At 45.3% G+C, this 18,016-nt stretch overlaps 1 pseudogene; it reads right to left on the bottom strand.

Annotated features, from left to right (window-relative positions):
- Nucleotides 1–519: 519 nt before the first annotated feature.
- LOC147085063 (NACHT, LRR and PYD domains-containing protein 3-like) lies at nucleotides 520–15,075 on the bottom strand (annotated as a pseudogene).
- Between the last annotated feature and the right edge of the window lie 2,941 nt (nucleotides 15,076–18,016).

Here is an 18,016-nt window from a genome sequence, read left to right as displayed (position 1 = left end):
TGACTCTCTGTCTGTCTGCTACTCACATTCTCCCTCCCACCCACATTGAACTAAAATTTACAGTAACATGACACACACTCTCAGACTCTGCAATTTGCAGACACAGACACCCACGCACATACAGACACAATCAGAGACTCGGCAATTTGCAGAAACTCACACATCCATTTTGAAAAGGGTGCAGCCTGGGGAGCAGCTGAGTCACGTGACCCTGTGGCTGGGCCTCTGACCTCAAAATGGGAGATGACGCGATCAGTTCGAGCTGGAAACCCTTAAATTAAATTGAAATCAAATCAACGGCCGGAAATGGTCACGCAATGGGAGCAGTGACGTCATCAATTGGAATGTTCACACAATGGGAGCAGTGACGTCATCAATTGGAATGTTCACACAATGGGAGCAGTGATGTCATCACTTTGAATGGTCACACAATGGGAACAGTGACGTCATCACTTGGAATGTTCACACAATGGGAACAGTGACATCACCACTTGCAATAGTCGCACAATGGTAGCAGTGGCGTCAATCACTTGGACTGTTCACACCCCCACTTTCAGTCCGGGTCTCGTTTCCTGCAGTGCCCTCAGGTGTCTCTGTCCGGTTAAACTGAACTGATTATCCAACAGCCTGAAACAGATTGAAGACTAATCAGGAAATAAATAGATTGAACAGCAATGTAAATAACCGCGAGACTGGGCTTAATATTACAATAATAAACAATAATTACAGACAAATATTACCCAGAAAAGTGACTGAATCCCATTGATATTTTACTTAATTAAAGGGGTAAGTCATGCCAGGAGAGCCCAGCCCCGTGTTATGCTCCTCTTGCTCTATGTGGGAATTCAGGGACGCTGCCAGTGTCCCTGACGACCACGTGTGCCAGAAATGCATCCAGCTGCAGCTACTAATGGGCCATATTGAGGCGCTGGATTTGCGGATGGGTGGGTTGTGGAGCATTCATGATGCTGAGAGGGTCGTGGATTACACGTTTGATGAGTTGGTCACGCCGCAGGGTAGGGCTGCACAGGCAGCAGGGAAATGGGTGACCACCAGGCGGAGCAATAGAAGCAGGCAGGTAGTGCAGGGGACCCCTGTGGCCAACCCCCTTTCAAACAGGTATACCAATTTGGATACTGTTGAGGTGGATGATTCACCAGGGGAAGGCAGCAGCAGCCAACTTCCTGGCACCAGGGGTGCTTCTGCTGCTCAGGAAGGGAGGAAAAAGAGTGGGAGAGCAATAGTGGTAGGGGATTCTACCTTTAGGGGAACAGATAGGCGTTTCTGTGGCCATAGACGTGACTCCAGGATGGTTTGTTGCCTCACTGGTGCCAGGGTCAAGGATGTCACTGAACGGCTGCAGGGCATTCTGAAGGGGGAGGGTGAACAGGCAGAGGCCGTGGTTCACTTTGGGACCAACGACATAGGTAGAAAGCGGGATGAGGTCCTGCAGCAAGAATTTAGGGAGCTAGGTAGCAGATTAAAGGGTAGGACCTCAAAGGTTGTAATCCCTGGATTACGCCCAGTGCCACATGCTAGTGAGTATAGGAATAGGAGGATAGAGCAGATGAATGCGTGGCTAGAGTTGGTGCAGGAGGGAGGGCTTTAGTTTCCTGGATCACTGGGCCTGCTTCTGGGGAAGGCGGGACTTGTACAAGTCGGACGGGTTGCACCTGAACCAGAGCGGGACAAATATCCTTGCGGGGAGGTTTGCTAACACTGTTTGGCGGGGGGGGGGCGTTTAAACTAAAATGGCAGGGGTTTGGGAACCTGAGCAGGGAGACAGAGGAAAGGAAAACAGGGATAAAAGCAAAAGATATGAAGGAGAAAAACAAAAGTGGCAGTCAGAGAAATCAACGGTTTAAATCAAACGTGGCCACAATAAATAATAATTCTAATAGGTCTAAGAGCGTTAAAAAAACAAGCCGCAAGGCTTTGTGTCTTAATGCGAGGAGCATTTGTAATAAAGGTTGATGAATTGGCTGCGCTAATAGAGGTAAACGAATATGATTTGTTTGGGATTACGGAAACGTGGCTCAAGGATGGCCAAGACTGGGAACTCAACATCCAGGGGTATTCGATATTCAGGAAAGATAGGCAAAAAGGAAAGGGAGGTGTGGTAGCATTACTGGTTAAAGAAGGGATTAATACAATTGTAATGAAGGATATTAGCTCTGATGATGTGGAATCTGTATGGGTAGAATTGAGAAATACAAAGGGGAAAAAAACATTAGTGGGAGCACTATATAGACCTCCAAACAGTAAGGCGGAGTTTGGGGATGGCATTAAAAGGGAAATTAAAGAAGCGTGCAATAAGGGCACAGCAGTCATCATGGGTGACTTTAATCTACATATAGATTGGGCCAACTAAATTAGTAACAATACTGTGGAGGAGGAATTCCTGGAGTGTTTACGGGATGGTTTCCTGGACCAATATGTCGAGGAACCAACCAGAGATCAGGCCATCCTAGGCTGGGTATTATGTAACGAGAAAGGATTAATTAGCAATCTTGTACGAGGCCCCTTGGGTTGGAGCGATCATAATATGTTCGAATTGTTCATTAAGATGGAGAATGAAGTAGTTGACTCAGAGACAAGGGTCCTCAATTTAAATAATGGAAACTACGATGGTCTGAGGAGCGAGTTGGTTAGCATTGATTGGGGAATGGCACTCAAAGGGTTCATGGTGGATAGGCAATGGCAAACATTCAAAGACCGAATGGATGAGCTACAGAATTTGTTCATAACAGTTTGGCATATAAATAAAACAAAAAAGGTGACTCAACCGTGGCTAACAAGGGAAATTAGGGATAGCATAAGATCCAAGGAGAGGACATATAAATTGGCTAGAAAAAGCAATAATCCTGAGAATTGGGAGCAGTATAGGAGTCAACAAAGGGATTAATTAAGAAAGGGAAAATAGAATATGAGAGTAAGCTATCAGGGAACATATAAACTGACTTTAAAAGCTTTTATAGATATGTGAAGAGAAAAAGATTGGTGAAGTCAAGCATAGGTCCCTTACAGTCAGAAGCAGGGGAATTTATCTTGGGAAACAAGGAAATGGCAGACCAATTAAATATATACTTTGGTTCTGTCTTCACAAAGGAGGCCAGAAATAACCTCGCAGAGATGCCGGGGAACATAGGGTCTGATGAAAGGGAGGAAATGAAATAAATCAGCATTTGTAGGGAAATGGTGTTAGGTAAATTGATGGGACTGAAGGCCAATTAATCCCCAGGGCCTGATGGTCTACATCCCAGGGTACTTAATGAGGTGGCCCTAGAGATAGTAGATGCATTGCTGGTCATCTTCCAGAACTCGATAGACTCTGGAACGGTACCCATGGATTGGAGGGTAGCTAATGTTACCCCACTATTCAAAAAAGGTGGTAGAGAAAAAGCGGGGAAATATAGACCGGTAAGCCTGACATCGGTAGTGGGAAAATGTTAGCGTCTATTATAAAAGATGTAATAGCAGAGCACTTGGAAAGCAGTGACAGGATCGGGCAAAGTCAACATGGATTTACAAAAGGTAAATCATGCTTGACTAATCTACTGGAATTTTTTGAGGATGTAACTGGTAGAAAGATAAGGGAGAACCAGTGGATGTGGTGTATTTGGACTTTCAGAAGGCTTTCGATAAGGTCCCACATAAGAGATTAGCGTGTAAAGTTAAGGCACATGGGATTGGGGGCAAGGTATTGACTTGGATAGAGAACTGGTTGGTGGACAGAAAGCAAAGAGTTGGAATAAACGAGTCGTTTTCCGAGTGGCAGGCAGTGACTAGTGAGGTACCGCAAGGGTCGGTCCTAGGACCTCAGCTGTTCACAATATATATTAATGATCTGGACGAGGGAATTGGAAGTAATATCTCCAAATTTGCAGACGACACAAAGCTGGGTGGGAGGGTAAGCTGTGAGGAGGATGTCGTGAAATTCCAATACGATTTGGACAGGTTGGGTGATTGGGCAGAAACATGGCAAATGCACTTTAACGTGGATAAATGTGAGGTTATCCACTTTGGTGGCAAAAACAGTAAGGCAGATTATTATTTGAATGGCAATAGATTGGGAGAAGGGGAAGTGAAAAGAGACCTGGGTGTCCTTGTGCACTAGTCGCTGAAGGTAAGCATGCAGGTGCAGCAGGCGGTTAAGAAGGCAAATGGTATGTTGGCCTTCGTAGCAAGAGGGTTCGAGTAAAGGAACAAGGATGTCTTGCTACAGTTGTACAGGGCCTTGACGAGACCGCACCTCGTGTATTGTGTGCAGTTTTGGTCAACTTACCTGAGGAAAGACGTTCTTACCATGGAGGGAGTGCAGCGAAGAATCACCAGGCTGATACCTGGGATGGCAGGAATGACGTATGAGGAGAGATTGTGTCGATTGTGCTTATACTCACTGGAGTTGAGAAATTTGAGAGGGGATCTCATCGAAACCTATAAAATTCTGTCAGGTCTGGACAGACTAGATGCAGGAAGGATGTTTCTGATGGCCGGGGAGTCCAGAACCAGGGCTCATAGTCTAAGCATAAGGGGTAAGCCATTTAGGACTGAAATGAGGAGGAATTTCTTCACCCAGAGAATGGTGAACCTGTGGAATTCTCTGCCACAGAGGGCGGTGGAGGCCAGTTCATTAAATATATTCAAGAAAGAATTGGATATATTTCTTGAGGCTAAAGGGATCAAGGGATATGGGGAGAAGGCAGGGACAGGTTACTGAATTTGGATGATCAGCCATGATCTCATTGAATGGCGGAGCAGGCTCGAAGGGCCGAATGGCCTACTCCTGCTCCTATCATTTATGTTTCTATGTTTCTATGTATTACATTAAACATTAACACAAACACTCACCAGATCCGCTCCAGACTCCTGCAGTTCAGTATGAGGTGGCTGAGAGCCGGAACAGATCGGTCTGTGAAGGAGTTGAATTCCATGGACAGATCCGTCAGTGAGCGGTTTGTACTGAGAGCGGAGGAGAGATCCTCGGCACAAGAATCTGTGAGACCGACAACCCATAGACTGGGGATCAGAGAGAGAAATAACAGGAATCAGGGTAAATCCCCAGAGTTTATTAATAACAACATTACTGATACAAATATTAATGTACAGTGTCAGACATCCAGTTATTATAAACACAATTTCTCACAGTCTGGTACTTACTCCAGTTTCTGTATTTTACAGTCCGGGTTCCTCAGAGCAGCAAACAATAGTTTCACTCCTGAATCTCCCAGTTTATTATAACCCAGTCTAAACACAAACAGAGAGAGAGAGAAAAACGGAATCAAAGCCCGGATCTGATATAATTTTCTCTCTGGGACATTACAGCAATCACAAAATACTTCAGGAAATCAATAACCTGGTTTCCGCCCGCGATTTCCCACCCGGGCGGGTCGTGTGGGGCCGGGTCGGTGGGGGCAGGGGCCGGGGTCGGGTCGGGTCGGTTGGGGCCGGGTTGTGTGGGGGTGGGGTCGGGTCGGGTAAGGTCGGGGTCCCAACGAACCCGCCACTGATGGCGCCCGCTGACCTGTTAAATTCCCCCCTCACTGGGAATGTACCTCACTCTGTCCAACTGCCCCTATATTCAGGGACTGTCCGTAAATGTATTTATTAAATAAAGTGCTGTCTGTGTGAAGCCTTTAAAATGTCCCTCAGTCCGGTCTCATTCCCTGATGATCAGAATTACCCTCCCGGAGCTCAGTGACCGGCCTCGTCATATTTGGAGAAATTTGTCCCATTTCCGCTGCTCTGTAAATCCCGGATTTTATGGGAATGGGGTTATTTTCCCAGAATTAAATGATAAAGCGGTGAATCCCTGTACTTTATACTCTGTGCATTATATTAAGCTGTATAATATCTCGGGGTGAGTTATATTGTGAAATGATAACTGCTGCTGTAAAATCCGTCCCCCAGGATTTTATATAACAAGGAGAATTTATGCTGAAATTAAAACAGGAAATGCTGGAAATACCCAGCAGGTCAGGCAGCATCTGTAGAGAGAGAAACAGAGTTAATGTTTCAGGACAAGGACCCTTCGTCAGAACTGGAACAAGTTACAGATGTAACAGATGTTTAAGCAAGTTAAGGGGCCGGGGAAGGTGGGGGGAGCGGAGGAAAGAACAAAAGGGAAGGTCTGTGATAGGGTGGAAGACAGGAGAGATTAAAAGACAAAAGGGATAATGGTGCAAGCAAAAGGTGATGGTAATGGGACAAGTTAAAAATCAAATGATGAATCTAGCTAAGGTGTAAATGTCAATGGCAAAGTCATCAACAGCTGACATGCGAGAGAAAAACAAGGGAAAAGGAAAATCAATAATGAAACGAATAAAATAGGGGCTGAGTTTATCGTCTGAAATTGTTGAACACGATATTGAGTCCAGAAGGCTGTAAAGTGCCTCATTGAAAGATGAGGTGCTGTTCCTCGATCTTATGTTGTACTTTGTTGGAAGAGTGTAAGAGGCCGTGAGCGGAGAGATCAGAGTGGGAGTGGAGCAGAGAATAAAGTGACAGGTGACCAGAAGCTCGGGGTCACACTTACGGACTGAGCGGAGGTGTTCCGCAAAGCGATCACCCAATCTGCGTTTGCTCTCCCTAATGTAGAGGAGACCGCATCGTGAGCAGTGAATACAATATACTAAATGGCAAGAAGTACAAGTAAATCACTGTTTTACCTGGAAGGAGTGTTTTGGGCACTGGACAGTGGGAAGGGAAGAGTCAAAAGGGCAGGTGTTGCATCTCCTGCGCTTGCATGGGAAGGTGCCTTGGGAAGGGGAAAGAGAAGAGGAAGTGATGTTGGGGTGATTGAGGAGTGAACCAGGGTGTCGCGGAGGGAGTGGTCCCTTCAGAATGCTGAAAGGGGAGGTGAGGGGAAGAAGTGTTTGGTGGTGGGGTCACGCTGGATGTGACGGAAATGGTGGAGGATGATCCATTGAATGCGGAGGCTGGTGGGGTGAAAGGTGAGAACAAGGTGAACACTATCGTAGTTCTGGATGGGATGGGAAGGGGTGAGAGCAGAAGTGCAGGAGATAGAATGGACATGGTCAAGAGCTGTGTCAACCACGGTAGAGGGGAATCCTCGGTTGAGGAAAAGGGAAGACATGTCGGAAGCACTAATATGGAAGGTTGCATCGTCAGAGCAAATGCGGCAGGGACAGAAAAACTGGGAGAATGGACCAGCGTCCTTACAGGAAGCGAGGTGGGAGGAAGTGTATTCCAGGTAGCTGTGGGAGTCAGAGGGCTTATAGTGAATGCTTGTCAATAGCAGCAATAGAGTTTATTCTGTCCCGTTACAAGTTTTATATGTCCCTGTGCTCCTAGTTTATAGGGGAGGATAGTCTCTCACTTTATTGCCATTAAACTGGCTCTACATTTATTTCAGGTTTAACTGGCCCGACAGTTTTTGGGGAATTTTCGGAAGGTCCCTCCCCGAGCGGGGCCTCACTCACATGGGGGCAGATTATGGGGAATTCCCGGGTTCACTGCCCCCAGTTTACCCAGGAGCCGCCCGCTGTGTGCGAGGCCCCACCGCTGGCCGGTGTGTGTCTGTACTCCGCTTAGATTGGAACCTTTTCACCAGCAGGTTTAAGATCCTGAATATCAATCTACTAAATCTTTAAGAATGTGTATAGTTGTAAACATTTACAGCTGAAAGAATTCCCGATCCCCCAATATTCCCAATCCAGGAAACTACCCCCTTGACAGGGCACAGTATTGGAGTAAATGTCGAACTGTTAGAGATTTAAACTCGGGTTTCTCTCCTGTTTCCAGTTGATATGGTGGATGTGGAAAACATTTAAAATTAATTTTATCTTTACTGACTGTTTATATTTTATGTTTACATTCCGCTGTCCAGCCTTATTAAATATTATTTATTGTAATTAAATTATCAGACTCTCAGTGACCTGTATCTGCTGATCCCTACTTGTTCACAAGGATCCATTTTAGATTCTCCAGTCCTTAGGGAATTACTGACCGATCCTCTTATTGTTGGTCATATTTGTGTTGAATCCGCTTCTCTCTGGTTTAACTGAACTGTTTGTTTCCCTACATTACGGAGCAGCAACACAATGCCTGACTGTTCTACAATTCACCCAACAGTTAGAGACAAATAAACTGTTACCTCAACACCCGGCATTTGTGCAGCACGGGGCCCAGCCGCTGGAGTCCTTCACACAGAATGTTGCAGTTCTCTAGACCGAGTTCTTTTATCGTATCACAGAGTCCAATGACATGAGACAGGACTGCACAGTCAATCGGAGTCAATGGCAATCCACTAAATGTAAGTGTTTTCACAGATCCCACTGTGGTCTGAGCCAGTGCTTTATTCTGAGACTCAAACAGGTAGTGGAATATATTCAGGAGTTTCCCTTTACCAGTTTCACTCGTTGTGTTTCCAATCTGCCCTTCAATCTTCTCCTTCACCCAATCAATCACTCGGCAGGTGGTTTGATGAAGAAATGGACCCAGAAACTCCTCCAGGGGCCGAGCTGCCTGTGGGGAGGAGAGACCAGCAACAAAATGGAGAAATATCTCAAATCGCCCATCTTCCTTGCTGTGGGCTTCTCTGAGGAGTTTCAGGATGTCCCCGGGATCTGGAGTCAGGAATTGTGCGAGTGCGGCTATAAACTCTTGGATGGTGAGGTGCGGGAATGTGTACACCGCGCTCTGGGCAGATTCATCTCTCTCCAAAAGTTCCATCATGAACCCAGACAGGAACTGGGAAGGTTGTAGATTGTACTTGATCAAATCTCCATTTCCAAACACAATCTTCTTCTCGGAGACTCCTGTGAAGGCCATCTCACCAATCTTCAGTAACACATCACGGGAGCTTTCAATCTCTCGGCCATGGTTTTTAAGAATGTTGTAAATATAGTAGGAATATAGTTGGGTGATTGTCTTGGGAACTTGCTTCTGATTCCTGTCTCTTTGTGTAAAGAAGGGGCCCAATGACAGACCGAGGATCCAGCAGTAGGAAGGGTTGTAGCACATGGTGTACAGGATCTTGTTCTCCTCCACGTGTTTGAAAACAGCTGCTGCCACCATCTGATCTTCAAAAAACTTGTTGAAATATTCCTTCCGTTCTTCACCAACAAATCCCAGGATTTCAGCCCAGACACCGATCTCAGCCATTTCCAATAAATGTAATGCAGTGGGGCGGCTGGTCACTAGCACTGAACATCCTGGGAGCAGCTTGTGCTGTATTAAACTGTACACAATGTCAGACACTTCACACCAGTCTTCAGGATCTGTGCACCTGTGCTGAGGTTCTGTATTTCTCCGATTGTCAGCAAAATCGATGCTGTCATTGAATTCATCCAAACCATCGAATATAAATAGCAATCCCTCTGGGTTCTTCCAGAGCTCTCCCAGAATATTCCCAAAGTAAGGATACAGATCCAGTATCAAATTCCTCAGATTTATTCTACAGTTAATAGCGTTCAAATCCCGGAATTTAAAACTGAAAACAAATTGAAAGTGTGGGTATATTTTCCCAGTGGCCCAGTCATGGACAATCTTTTGTACCATTGTTGTTTTTCCAATTCCCGGGACTCCGCTCACTGCTGCTGAACTCGCAGACTTGGATTGCCGGACGTTACCCTTGATTTTCGGAAACAAACCTCCACTCTGAGAAAAACAGCTCTGGAACAATTGATCAGTTCGGATTTTTTCCAGCACTCCCCGGAGGTGTTTCTCTCTCCACTCTTCATGGTCTCGGCCTCTTGCCAGCAGTTCATGTTCTACAAGTGTCCGATCTCGAACAGTAGAAATTACCGTTAGCTCAGCGTATCGATCAACCAGCTGGAAAATCTTAACCTTCTCCCTTATTAGGATAGTGTTCACTCTCAGTTATTCAGTTTGTACCCGGAGTGTTTCCTTGTGCTTCTGCTGAACATCTCCGATTAGAACAGACATAAAATGGTTCTCAGTATTATTTGTATTGACATAAAAATAACTTTTCAATACCATTTCACTATTAAGTAAAATAATGCAAGATTTAATTGGCAATTTCGATAGAGGTGCGTGTAGAAATTAAAACTCAGTTAGTCGCTGAGAACTGTTTCAAATCCTCACGTGAATCTAATATTTACTGGGAAATAGGGCACAGGATATTACTGGGATATGGACAGAGTACGAATGGTCAAATGTACCACTTTTATTGTACCAGACCTTGGGCAGGCTATCTGGGGCATTGTGTGAATTGGGAGTGGGACAGACTGTGAATGGTCAATTGTCCCACTGCTTCTGTATGAGACCTTGGGCAGGTTATCTGGGGCATTGTGTGAATTGGGAGAGAGACAGACTGTGAATGGTCAAGTGTCCAACTGTTATTGTATCAGAACTTGGGCAGGTTATCTGGGGCATTGTGTGAATTGGGATAGGGACAGACTATGAATGGTCAAGTGTCCCACTGTTACTGTATCAGACCTTGGGCAGGTTATCTGGGGCATTGTGTGAATTGGGAGTGGGACAGACTATGAATGGTCAAGTGTCCCACTGTTACTGTATCAGTCATTGCGCAGGTTATCTAGGGCATTGTTTGAATTGGGAATGGGACAGACTGAATGGATGGATGTCCCACAGTTATTGTATCAGACCTTGGGCAGATTATCTGTGGTATTGTGTGAATTGGGAGTGGGAAAGACTGTGAATGGTCAAGTGCCCACTGTTATTGCATCAGACCTTGGGCAGGTTATCTGGGACATTGTGTGAATTCGGAGTGGGACAGATTGTGAATGGCCCAGTCTTCCACTGTTACTGTATCAGACCTTGGGCAGGTTATCTGGGTCATTGTGTGAATTGGGAGTGGGACAGACTGTGAGTGGTCAAGTGTCCCACTGTTATTGTATCAGACCTTGGGCAAGTTATCTGGGGGATTGTGTGAATTGGGAGTGGGACAGACTGTGAATGGATGGATGTTCCACTCGGCATTCTATTGAACCATTAACTGAGCTTCCGACCCCATATCCTCACCATCACAAAGTTTGCCTACTTCCACCTCTGCCATATCCTCAATCTCCACCCTTGCCTTCGCTCAGCTGCTGCTGCAGCACTCATCCGTGCTCCTCATTACTTCCGGACTCGATTATTCCAATGCTCTCCTGGCTGGCCTCCCACCTTACACCCTCCATAAATAAGCTCATTTGAAACTCTGGTGCCCATATCCGAATTCGCATCAATCCTGTTTACCCATGGGCTACATTGGCTCCTGGTCAGGCAACGTCTGGACTAAAACATTCTCATTCTTATTTTCGAATTCCTCCATGTCCTAGCCCCCTCGTTATCTCTGTAACCTCCTCCAGCCACACAATCCACCGAGGTAACTGTGCGCCTGCAATTCAAGCCCCTTTCACATACCAGGTTTACATTGTTCCATCATTGCCGGCTGTGCTTCAGCTGCCAGGACGCTGAGCTCAGGAATTAGCACCCTTATCATTTCCCTCCCTTAACAAAAGGTTCACTGCAAATGTCTCAGGGTTTGGGCAGGTTATCTGGGGTATTGTGTGACTGAGAGAGGGACCGACTGTGAATAGGCCGTAGGTAGATTGCTATTGTTTCATAAATTGTGCAGGTTATCCGATGTATTGTGTGCACTGAGAAAGGTGATTGAAAGTATTCAGAGTTTAGGCTGTAAGAAGGGTTACTGGGTTTGATGAGTTTTGTTTGGTCAGGAGACTTCGGTATTGAAATGCTTTAATGGATTTCACAAAATGAATGCAGGAAGCAGGCTCACAATTAGCAAAATAATTAACAACGGAGTGAATTGAAAGTAAGAGGGTAACTCAGGGTATTTTTGTCACCCATAGTGTAATTCATCGGGTGGGCCACGTTAGACGGGGTAGGGACAATTGAATGAGTTTGTGTAGATACACAGGGAGGAGGGGTAAGTGGGTCATCTCTATAACAGGGACAGGCTTATTTTGGTTCAAATACACATTTTCTGCACCTAATCATCCTCCTGTTATAATGGGCCGGATTTTCCTACCCCTACGGTTGCTTACGAGGTGTGTACGCACCCATAGGCATCTCGCAAGTGTTGGTTTCAGGCAATAGAAGCGCATGTGCTGAAAACCGGCACTGGCGATCTGTCAAGGTCCGCCTGCCCAGGAAAATTGCCTCTGCGGGTGGAGAGATGCGCTTTTTGCACAACTTCCGCCCGCTGAAAGGCCATGGAATACCTGTGCCTGGTAAAAGCAGGTGTAAGGCCTGCTTTTATCAGCTTAAGAATGTTGAAAAATAGAAAAATTAAATTTGATAACGCCATAGCATACAAGGCTACAGTCCAAGTGCTGGACAATGGGATTAGATTAGACAGGGTTTGACGGCCAGCACAGACACGATGGGCCTCTTTCTGTGCTGTATAACTCTGACTCAATTCTGTGTGTACAGACCTGTCAAAAGTATGAAGGGGAATCCCGTTCTTTAATTGTTCACCTAGCCCACGTGATCCCAGTGGTGTGCGAACCACATGCGCCCCTGGGATACGGGGGCCTCTACCAGTGTGGACCCAGAGAGGCCCGGCGCGGACCCGGAGAGGCCCAGCCTCGGGGTCTATGGAACCAACAGTTAGGTTCGTAGATTTTTTCCGATCTGAGGCATCCGCAGGCAGGAAGCCTCCGATCGGAAATTCAGGGCCATTGTTTATCAGAAATTGCGATCATTTTTTCAGCAGTTTTCTACATAGGTTTATTGAATGTGTTTTATAACAATCCTGTCATATCACTGATTAGAAGCAGAAATAGCCCACTTCACTCAGTGTAATGTTAGTGCAGAAAACATTGACAGTTCATTTGAAATGTTCTACCAATAATCATACTCTGTTGTTTAATGTTGGTCTTAGTTCCCAAACCTGCAGTATAGGAAACTAACATATTTCCGTTAGTCATTACATTGGGTCTAAAAAGACTCGGGAATTGAAGGACTATTCTTTGAGTAGAATAATCTTCGCTCTTTCACTGCAATTGCGAAGCTACTTAATAACCTAATCAGCTTGAACATTGGCCTGGATTTTGCTGTAATAATAATGGGGAGAATGTCAGCGCTCGCCGTTATTACTGGATAAAATTGACAGTAACTTCTTGTGTCTCACATGTGTGGTTAAACACGGAAATCCAGTAGTTGCTGTCAGAGATACCCTCCTCTCCCAGAAGAGGCGCTGTTGCAGTCCTCGCCGATAGTCGGCATTGAAATCACTGCAACGGCGTAAACCTGGGGTACTTACCCATTAATTCCACACTGAAGACGGCTGAAAGAGTTAGGGCTAGGGCATTCAGGATTAAGTGAGATTTTTAACGGCCTAATAAGTGATAATTACTGCTGAACAATCTCTCTGGCCCTGAAAAAAAATAATATATATGTGTGGAGTCTCACACCAACAGAAGAAAATTAATGTTGCAGATTTAATATGTGCATATTTACATTTTCTACTTGTCTCCTTTATCTCTCTTCCTTAATCCCATGTACATTGCTCAAACTTTATTTCATTTGCTCTACTTGATATAAATGTAATTTATATTTCCTGTTTTATGATTCCTGGTTTGGAATCTGTGTCTCAGTGAGGATCCTTCCCTGTGACTGGCTGAAGAGCCGCGCTGTTTCTTCCCCTGCTCACAGTCCACAGATACCCTGTAGAGGGCACTACACTGGAAAATACAACTCGTGGCAGCAAGTCTAAAGACGGTCAAATCTTTGTGGGCAACTGTCAACGCACCTTTGATGCTGTTTCGTGAACCTGCCTGGTTTGTATGGGATTTCACAGTTAGCAGGATCCTGCCAGCTGTGTATGTTGATTCGCAGTGTATAATGATCCTGCCAGGTGTTTATGGGTTTTCACAGTTTATCAGGATCCTGACAGATGTGTATGGCATTTCACAGTGTTTCAGGATCCTGCCAGATGTTTATGGATTTTCACAGTGTATCAGGATCCTGCCAGGTGTGTATGGGGTTTCACAGTGTACCAGGATCCTGCCAGGTGTGTATGGGGTTTCAAAGTGTATCAGGATCCTGCCAGGTTTGTACGGGATTTCACAGTGTACCAGGATCCTGCCAGCTGTGTATGGGGTTTCACAGTGAATCAGGGTCCTGCCAGGAGCGTATGGGTCTTCACAGTGTATCAGGATCCTGCCGGGTGTGTATGGGGTTTCACAGTGTATCAGGATCCTGCCAGGTGTGTATGGGGTTTCACATTATAACAGGATCCTGCCAGGTGTGTATGGGGTTTCACAGTGTTTCAGGATCCTGCCAGGTGTGTATGTGGTTTCACAGTGTATCAGGATCCTGCCAGGTGTGTATGGTGTTTCACAGTGTATCAGGATCCTGCCAGGTGTGTATGGTGATTCACAGTGTATCAGAATTCTGCCAGGTGTGTATGGGGTTTCACAGTGTATCAGGATCCTGCCAGGTGTGTATGGGGTTTCAGTGTATCAGGATCCTGCCAGGTGTGTATGGGGTTTCACAGTGTATCAGGATCCTGTCACGTGTTTGCAATGTGCAGTTGGATTAACTGGAGAATAGAAGACCTGTAAATTTGCCAATAATTCCAAAATCGGTGTTAAATGTAAATTGAACCTATGCAGATCTTTTGTGGATTAATCACGAATCCAAATGATGTTTAATGCTGTATTTCCAGCCTTTGTTCCTCTGACTGCCAGATTCTGACAACCTCTCACAAACGGATACAGTCAAACATTCTGATTCTCATGTGAAATAAACATTGAAATTTCCCTTTTCTCACTTACCTTTCAGGTGACTGGGTACTTCGGATAAACCTTGTGCAATGTTCATGTAAACAAATGTGTCACAACCTGTTGAAATCAATGAACTTTCATGAAATCAGATCTGTGTGATATTATAGTAAACTCTGCAGTGTTTGAATCTGAATTTGCATTCCATGTGTGATTTTACCGTACCATGTTCCTCTATTTCTTTCAGTATATTGTTCAGCTTTGGTAATCTGTGGCGCATTTTCACAAAGGATTCCCACATCACCCTTCGGGCCCCAGAGCCTTTCTCCATCACCAGATTTAGGAGAAGTTTGGAACTGTCTGCCCGGTTTCCCTTCTCTGTGAGCTCAGTGATTTTCTGTAAAGAATAATAATGAATGTATTGAGGAGCGGAGTGGAAGATGAATACTGTTAACGAGAAGGAAAGGATCTACACAATGATGGGATCTCCCCATTGTTTTGAGCACAGAAAGTAATCACTGGGACGGGTACTGGTCCATTCTGAACATGGGCTGAATTTTCTGTAAACATCTTGATTCACTCATTCACGGGAAATAAATAAGATAGAAGGAAAAAAGAAATCAGAAATCTTGTTCTAGGAGAGTGAGGAATCACTGAGTATCAGCAATAGGTTTAATGGGATTAGTTCTCTCTCTCCCTCAGTGTCCAACATGACATCAGGTTCCTGATTGACAATATGATACACTTGCTTCTCACACTTACTTCCTGCTGTCACACTTTGTTATTTACTTAGAAATAAAACACAGCGAATCAGAGCTCCAGTGGCAGGGAAGGGACGACACGGAAGTGAGGGAAGCAGCTAGAAAACTGCCTGAGAAATTACACCGACTAATCAAAACAACCACTCTTGGTATATTGGTCAGCAGAATCGACCAATAATAACAATAATAATGATGACAAATCCAGTCACTCCAATAGCATGCTTTTTCAGCAATTGAAATGAAAGACACTTAATTTCTTGCACAATCGCTGCCGGTATGAAACCCCAGTAACTGGGAGCACGTGTCCACCAATGGATAGTCAGGGCTTCAATCACCAACTTACATTTTTATAGGGCTTTTAAAGTAGAAACTAGTCCCAGGGTGTTTCAGAGAGGCGGAATCAGACAATGAACCCGAGACATGGCAGGATAAAATAGCAGAGGTGGCCAGAAGCTGGAGGAAAGGTAAGGTTTAAGGAGTAGAGAGAGGTGGAGAGGCAGAGGGTTTGATGGAGTGAATTCCTGAGGGTGGGACCTGAGACAATTGAACGCTCAGCCACCAGTGGCGGTGTGAAGGACTGGGTGCACAAGAGGCCAGAGTCAGAGCAACGGAGAATTCCATTTGCACAGGAGGTTGTAGGGCTGTAGTGGGTTACAGAGATAGGAAGGGTCGAGGTCCTAATGTTATTTAAAGAGAAGAATGGGAATTCTAAACTGAAGGCATTCCAGGAGCGGGCGCCATGAAAGTTGTGTGAGCACACGAGTGATATCTGAATGACACCTGGGCAGGTTGCTGGCAGCAGCATTTAGGAGTTGCTGAACATTAGAGAGGGTGCAAGGAGCGAGGCCGGCCAGGGGAGCATTGGGACAGTCGGGTTTAGAGATGGGTTGAGGCAGGGGCGGGCAATGTTACGGGGATAGAAGTAGGGGATCTTTGTGATGGCGGGTATATGATGCAGGGAGTTCAGCTCAAGGTTGGATGCGGAGATTGCAAACAGCCTGGCTTAGTCTCTGGCAGTGGCCAGGGAGGGAGATGGACTCAAGCGATGAGGCAATGGAATTTGTGGTGGGGAAGCAGACGGTGGCATCAGTCTTCCCAATGTTTAACTGGAGGTAAATGGGGAGTGACATTCCACACCAAGAGCGCTGTTGCAGGTAATTTACCCAGATGCATAGAGATTTGGAAACTCAATTATAGGAAGGAAATAAAATACCTCGAAAAACTGCTCAGCAGGTTCACTGGGATGTGGAATTCCTGTTATAGAGGGGATTTGAGAAGTTAGGGCTCATGCTACACTAGTTCAGCAGATTTGGCGAGGAGTTGATGGAAGTCTTCAGTTTCTCTGAGCTTATGATGAAAGAAATGTTTGCAGATTGTTTCCACTGTTTGGTCAAAGGGCTTATTCAGAGTATTAAGAGTGAGGAAGCAAGTCGATGAATTACTTTAAACGAATAATTCGATTGTTTTGAAGAAAAAAGATTGTTAGAGTTCATGGGGTGAACAGCAGGTTGGGATTAGATTAGGTTGGTTATTAAAGGTATCGGATAGTGAGCAGCATGTTGGGATTAGATTAGGTCTGTTATTAACGGTATTGGGTAGTTCGCAGCATGTTGGGATTAGACTAGGTAGGATATTAACTGTAATGGATACTGAGCAGGAGGTTGAGATTAGACTAGGTGGGATATTAACGGTAAAGTTTAGTGAGCAGGAGGTTAGGATTGGACTAGGTGGGATATTAACGGTAATGTGTAGTGAGCAGGGCATTGTGATTAGACTAGGTTGGATATTAACAGTAATGGGTAGTGAGCAGGAGGTTGGGATTGGACTAGGTGGGATATTAGCAGTAATGGTAGTGAGCAGCAGGTTGGGAATTAGACTAGGAGGGACATTAACAGGAATGGGCAGTGAGCAGCAGGTTGGGATTTGACTCGGTGCGATATTATCAGTAATGCATAGGGATCAAGAGGCTGGGATTAGACTAGATGGGATCTAATGATAATGGGTAGTGAGCAGGATGTTGATATTAGAGTTGGTGGGGTATGAACGGTAATGGGTAGTGAACAGGCTATTTAGATTAGACAAGGTTGAATACTAATGGTAATGGGCAGTGAGCAGAAGGTTGGATTTACACACGATGGGATATGAATGGAAATGGGTAGTGAGCAGGACGTTGGGATTAGACTAGTTGGGATATTAACGGTAATGGGCAGTGAGTACGATGTTGGGATTAGACAAGGTGGGGTATGAAAAATCACGGGTCGTTAGCAGGAGGTTGGGATTAGACTAGGTGGGATATTAACAGTAATGGGTAGTGAACAGCAGGTTGGGATTGGACTAGGTCAGATATTAATAGTAATGGGCAGTGAACAGGAGGTGGGGATTAGACTAGGTGGGATATTAACAGTAATGGGTAGTGAGCAGGAGGTTGGGGTTAGACTAGGTGGGATATTAACAGTAATGGGTAGTGAACAGGAGGTTGGGATTGGACTAGGTGGGATATTAGCAGTAATGGGTAGTGAGCAGCAGGTTGGGATTAGATTGGTGGGATATTAACAGTAATGGGTAGTGAGCAGGAGG

The sequence above is a fragment of the Somniosus microcephalus genome, unplaced genomic scaffold (assembly GCF_052327205.1).
Source record: "Somniosus microcephalus isolate GS21.2 unplaced genomic scaffold, FLI_Smic_1.0 unresolved_chr9, whole genome shotgun sequence".
Classification (NCBI taxonomy): domain Eukaryota; kingdom Metazoa; phylum Chordata; class Chondrichthyes; order Squaliformes; family Somniosidae; genus Somniosus; species Somniosus microcephalus.
Note: the sequence above shows the minus strand (reverse complement) of the source record. Positions and strands in the feature narration are given on the sequence as shown.